Source organism: Heterodontus francisci, unplaced genomic scaffold, assembly GCF_036365525.1.
Source record: "Heterodontus francisci isolate sHetFra1 unplaced genomic scaffold, sHetFra1.hap1 HAP1_SCAFFOLD_968, whole genome shotgun sequence".
NCBI lineage: Eukaryota > Metazoa > Chordata > Chondrichthyes > Heterodontiformes > Heterodontidae > Heterodontus > Heterodontus francisci.
This window is the reverse complement of record NW_027141120.1, coordinates 242,501-248,912: the sequence shown is the minus strand read 5'-3', so window position 1 is coordinate 248,912 and position 6,412 is coordinate 242,501.

Genomic DNA, 6,412 nt, shown 5'->3' with positions numbered 1-6,412 from the left:
TCAATGGTGCGAAGCTACCATCTGTGGGATTATGACTGAACGCCTCTAAGTCAGAATCCCCCCTAAACGTAACGATACCCTAGCGCCGCGGATCACTGGTTGGCCTGGGATAGCCGACTCCGGTCGGTGAGTAGTGCCGCTCGATTCAGGGCTGGAGCGCGGCCAGATGGGCGCCGCCTCTCTCCTGTTAACGCACAGCATGTTCGTGGGGAACCTGGTGCTAAATTATTCGTAGACGACCTGATTCTGGCTCAGGGTTTCGTACGTAGCAGAGCAGCTATCTCGTTGCGATCTATTGAAAGTCATCCCTCGAGCCAAACTTTTGTCGGTACCCGAGTGCACGCCGCAGAACTCCCGCCCTCCATTTTTCCTTCGGGGCCGCTCCTCGCGGGAGGACGCCCTACCGGGAGGGTCGGGGGGGAGGGGAGGCACGGAGGTGGACCGTGGAGATTTCCTCGCGGGAGGACTCTGCCACCTCCTTCCGGACCGCGCCGCGTCCTTCTTCGGAGGGGCACGTTTGCCGTGCGCGCAAAAGTCCTCTGCTGCTGCCTGGCCAGCTGCAGTACCGAGGTGCTTTTGCCGCCGGTTCTCGTGCTTGTTCTGACTAAGGGCCGGAGTGGTGCCTGGTTTCGTCACCTGGCCAGGTGCGCGACTTCCAGGTCACTCGTCCGCAAACACCCCCCTTTGCCTCTCCTCTTTTCTGCCACCTCCGAGTAACTTGGTTAATGATTTGTCACTCGAAAAAAAAGTGCGGCAAAGATCTTTGGTTAACCATTTGTCAGTTCGCCCCCTCGCGGTTTATGATTTGCTCCCGTCGTCAGATTGACAAAGAGTCTGGTTATTCAGTTGTCCAAATGTTGTAAATTGGTTACTGAGTTGTCACTTCAACTTTTGGCCACGGTTGGCTGCAATGAGTCTTGCCGGCTTAATGGTCGGCGTGGGGGGGGGGGGGGGTGACTTTGCGAAGGCTAGCAGTGGGCAGAACCGGTTTATGATTTGCTCCCGTCGTCAGATTGACAAAGAGTCTGGTTAATCAGTTGTCCAAATGTTGTAAATTGGTTAATGAGTTGTCACTTCAACTTTTGGCCGCGGTTGGCTACAATGAGTCTTGCCGGGCTTAATAGTCGGCGTGCGGGGGTGACTTTGCGAAGGCTAGCAGTGGGCAGAACCGGTTTATGATTTGCCCCCGTCGTCAGATTGACAAAGAGTCTGGTTAATCAGTTGTCCAAATGTTGTAAATTGGTTAATGAGTTGTCACTTCAACTTTTGGCCGCGGTTGGCTGCAATGAGTCTTGCCGGGCTTAATAGTCGGCGTGGGGGTGAATTTGCGAAGGTGGCCGTGTTTCGATGCATGTTTGCCGGCGTGTTTAGGAAGGTTGGGTGGGTGGGTGGGTGGTTGTGTGGGCGCCGTGGTCTGAGGGCACATCCTGTGGGATGTGGGAGGCGGGGGAAGGAGAGCGCCCTTGGTGCGTGTGTCTAGGCGATGCATTGCGGAAGGATGGGCGGGTGGGGCCGGGCGTGTGGGTTCCCGACTTATCGGTGAACCATTTGCTACTGCGGGGCCAAAGCAAAAGGGAAAGCATAAGGGCGCAGGCTGCCCTCTGCGGGACAGGTCCGGCCTGACGCCGGTTTACGATTTCTCCGGTAAAGCACCTGTCGGGTGGCGACCGGAGGGTCTTTGCAGGGCCTGGATCTCCGAGCCCGTGGGACAGGCGGGAAAGGGTGGCGGCAGCCGGTTGAAGTCCCGACCCTGGGCAGCCTCCCGGTCTTACCTCCATAACTTCGGCGAGGAGGGTCCGATCCCCGCGCGGTCGACGGCAGGCGGTAGGGCTCGGAGGGGCGCGGCCTGGTCCGCGAGTGCCCCGGCGCCGCCCCTCTGCCCGTCCGAGGGACAGTAGGAAATGGCCATACCGCTTTCCGGCCGATTGCCGCCGGACGTCCGGCCGCATTCGCTCGGTCTGCGCGGCCGGCGGTAGCCGGGGGCGAGGGGCATCGGGCGGTGGCGGAACCAGGCCGGCCCGACCGCTGGGGGCCGCCCGGGCGACGTTTGAATCTGTCGGGTCGGACCGCCGAATCCCGCGGGATTTCGGGATCGAATCTGCGGGTGGAATCGGCACCTCGTCCCGCTGTCCGGTTCCCCCCCCCCCGTCGACTGCAACGGGTTTCCGAGGCCCGTCGGTCAGGCGCGGTTCGCTCCGCAATCCGCCGGCCGATCGGCACCGGGCGGGGCTCTACGGAAAGAGGGGACCCTCCCGCGTCGAGTGCCGGCGCACCGACCCCGCAGGCTGACCGGGAAGGTGAAGACTCACCCCGCTGAATGCCCGGCCCCGGCTACCCTCCGGCTCCGGGGCCATAACTTCGGGGAGGGAGGTCCGATCCCCGCGCGGTCGACGGCAGGCGGTAGGGCTCGGAGGGGCGCGGCCTGGTCCGCGAGTGCCCCGGCGCCGCCCCTCTGCCCGTCCGAGGGACAGTAGGAAATGGCCATACCGCTTTCCGGCCGATTGCCGCCGGACGTCCGGCCGCATTCCCTCGGTCGGCGCGGTCGGCGGTAGCCGGGGGCGAGGGGCATCGGGCGGTGGCGGAACCAGGCCGGCCCGACCGCTGGGGGCCGCCCGGGCGACGTTTGAATCTGTCGGGTCGGACCGCCGAATCCCGCGGGATTTCGGGATCGAATCTGCGGGTGGAATCGGCACCTCGTCCCGCTGTCCGGTTCCCCCCCGTCGACTGCAACGGGTTTCCGAGGCCCGTCGGTCAGGCGCGGTTCGCTCCGCAATCCGCCGGCCGATCGGCACCGGGCGGGGCTCTACGGAAAGAGGGGACCCTCCCGCGTCGAGTGCCGGCGCACCGACCCCGCAGGCTGACCGGGAAGGTGAAGACTCACCCCGCTGAATGCCCGGCCCCGGGAACCCTCCGGCGCCGGGGCCATAACTTCGGGGAGGAAGGTCCGAGCTCCGCGCGGTCGACGGCAGGTGAAAGGGGCCGGTGCGCCGCGGAAGGCGACAGCAGTCCCGTCAGGCTGCACCTCTGCTCGGGCGAACGGCGTCAGGAAAAGGGGAGAGCACTTCCCCACCGATAGCTCCGGAACGCCCGGACCCATTGGCCCGCGGCACCGTGGCTGCTAGAGGGGCTCCGGCGCCGTCAGCCGGGGTACGTCCCAGGCCGGCCGGACGGCGGGCAGCCGGAGGCAACGGCCTGGAACGGAGCCAGACTTGAGTCGTTCCGTGCCGTGGGCAAAAAGGCAGGGCTGCGGGTCAGCGCAGTTTGGCAAACCTAGCCGCAAGTGCGGGAAGGGCGGAGGAGCACACGGACGCCGCCTTCCCAAACTGAGCCCAAAGTGCCCAGGCATGCCCCTTGATCTCGCCTAATCAGTGAGCCCAAAATAATTTCAGAGTGTGGAAACCTGATCCAAAAAGGTCGAAAAGAACGGCCAGAGATCAAGTCCGAAAGGGGAAATCAGTAACAAGCAAGCAGAGTAATCATTAACCAAAAAGCGCAAAATTATGTTAAAAGTGTGAAATCATTAACCAAAAAGTCGAAAATAATGTCCAGAGACCAAGTCCGAAAGTACAAATAATTAACCAGTAAGCAGAGTCATCATTAACCAAAAATCGCAAAAGTAAGTAAAAAGTATGAAATCATTAACCAAAAATCGCAAAAGTAAGTAAAAAGTGTGAAATCATTAACCAAAAACTCGAAAATAATGTGCAGAGACTAAGTCCGAAAGGGCAAATGGTTAACCAGTAAGCAGAGTCATCATTAACCAAAAATCGCAAAAGTAAGTAAAAAGTGTGAAATCATTAACCAAAAATCGCAAAAGTAAGTAAAAAGTGTGAAATCATTAACCAAAAACTCGAAAATAATCTCCAGAGACTAAGTCCGAAAGGGCAAATGGTTAACCAGTAAGCAGAGTAATCATTAACCAAAAAGGGCAAAAGTAAGTAAAAAGTATGAAATCATTAACCAAAAAGCACAAAATTAAGTTAAAAGTGTGAAATCATTAACCAAAATGTCGAAAACAATGTCCAGAGACTAAGTCCGAAAGGGCAAATGGTTAACCAGTAAGCAGAGTAATCATTAACCAAAAGGCGCAAAAGTAAGTAAAAAGTATGAAATCAGTAACCAAAAAGCGCAAAAATATGTTAAAAGTGTGAAATCATTAACCAAAAACTCGAAAATAATGTGCAGAGACTAAGTCCGAAAGGGCAAATAATTAACCAGTAAGCAGAGTAATCATTAACCAAAAATCGCAAAAGTAAGTAAAAAGTGTGAAATCATTAACCAAAAACTCGAAAATAATGTCCAGAGACCAAGTCCGAAAGGGCAAATGGTTAACCAGTAAGCAGAGTAATCATTAACCAAAAAGGGCAAAAGTAAGTAAAAAGTATGAAATCATTAACCAAAAAGCACAAAATTAAGTTAAAAGTGTGAAATCATTAACCAAAAAGTCGAAAATAATCTCCAGAGACTAAGTGCGAAAGGGCAAATGGTTAACCAGTAAGCAGAGTCATCATTAACCAAAAATCGCAAAGTAAGTAAAAAGTGTGAAATCATTAACCAAAAACCCGAAAATAATGTCCAGAGACTAAGTCCAAAAGGGCAAATGGTTAACCAGTAAGCAGAGTAATCATTAACCAAAAATCGCAAAAGTAAGTAAAAAGTGTGAAATCATTAACCAAAAACTCGAAAATAATCTCCAGAGACTAAGTCCGAAAGGGCAAATGGTTAACCAGTAAGCAGAGTAATCATTAACCAAAAATCGCAAAAGTAAGTAAAAAGTGTGAAATCATTAACCAAAAACTCGAAAATAATCTCCAGAGACTAAGTCCGAAAGGGCAAATGGTTAACCAGTAAGCAGAGTAATCATTAACCAAAAATCGCAAAAGTAAGTAAAAAGTGTGAAATCATTAACCAAAAACTCGAAAATAATGTCCAGAGACTAAGTCCGAAAGGGCAAATGGTTAACCAGTAAGCAGAGTAATCATTAACCAAAAGGCGCAAAAGTAAGTAAAAAGTATGAAATCAGTAACCAAAAAGCGCAAAAATATGTTAAAAGTGTGAAATCATTAACCAAAAACTCGAAAATAATGTCCAGAGACTAAGTCCGAAAGGGCAAATGGTTAACCAGTAAGCAGAGTAATCAGTAACCAAAAAGGGCAAAAGTAAGTAAAAAGTGTGAAATCATTAACCAAAAACCCAAAAATAATGTCCAGAGACTAAGTCCGAAAGGGCAAATGGTTAACCAGTAAGCAGAGTAATCATTAACCAAAAATCGCAAAAGTAAGTAAAAAGTATGAAATCATTAACCAAAAAGCACAAAATTAAGTTAAAAGTGTGAAATCATTAACCAAAATGTCGAAAACAATGTCCAGAGACTAAGTCCGAAAGGGCAAATGGTTAACCAGTAAGCAGAGTAATCATTAACCAAAAATCGCAAAATTAAGTTAAAAGTGTGAAATCATTAACCAAAATGTCGAAAACAATGTCCAGAGACTAAGTCCGAAAGGGCAAATGGTTAACCAGTAAGCAGAGTAATCATTAACCAAAAATCGCAAAAGTAAGTAAAAAGTGTGAAATCATTAACCAAAAACTCGAAAATAATGTCCAGAGACTAAGTCCGAAAGGGCAAATGGTTAACCAGTAAGCAGAGTAATCATTAACCAAAAGGCGCAAAAGTAAGTAAAAAGTATGAAATCATTAACCAAAAAGCGCAAAAATATGTTAAAAGTGTGAAATCATTAACCAAAAAGTCGAAAATAATGTGCAGAGACTAAGTCCGAAAGGGCAAATGGTTAACCAGTAAGCAGAGTAATCATTAACCAAAAAGCGCAAAAATATGTTAAAAGTGTGAAATCATTAACCAAAAACTCGAAAATAATGTCCAGAGACTAAGTCCGAAAGGGCAAATAATTAACCAGTAAGCAGAGTAATCATTAACCAAAAAGCGCAAAAGTAAGTAAAAAGTGTGAAATCATTAACCAAAAAGTCGAAAATAATGCCCAGAGACTAAGTCCGAAAGGGCAAATGGTTAACCAGAAAATCCGTCGAATAATGTCCAGAGACTAAGTCCGAAAGGGCAAATGGTTAACCAGTGGAAGGGCGATCAAGCGGAAAAATTTGCCCCGGTTACCCGGGATGGAGTTCCAGAGGTCCGGCCAGAGTTGTCAAATTCGTCCCGCTGATCGGACGCTTGTCATTCGGGTGGCTGGGGGTTGGCGGGGTATCTGCACAGTAGTAGGAGGTGGCAAGTCGGGACTTGGACGTTTATTCCAAGAGTCCACCCGAGCCTCCAGGTCTGCAGAGACCGACCCTAGCTGCCGCCCAACCGACTTTTAAGCCTTTTTCGGATGGGGATTTTTTCCCATTTTCGTCCATTTTTCGGGTTTTCTGTCGGGCTTAATAGGCGGCAGCCTGA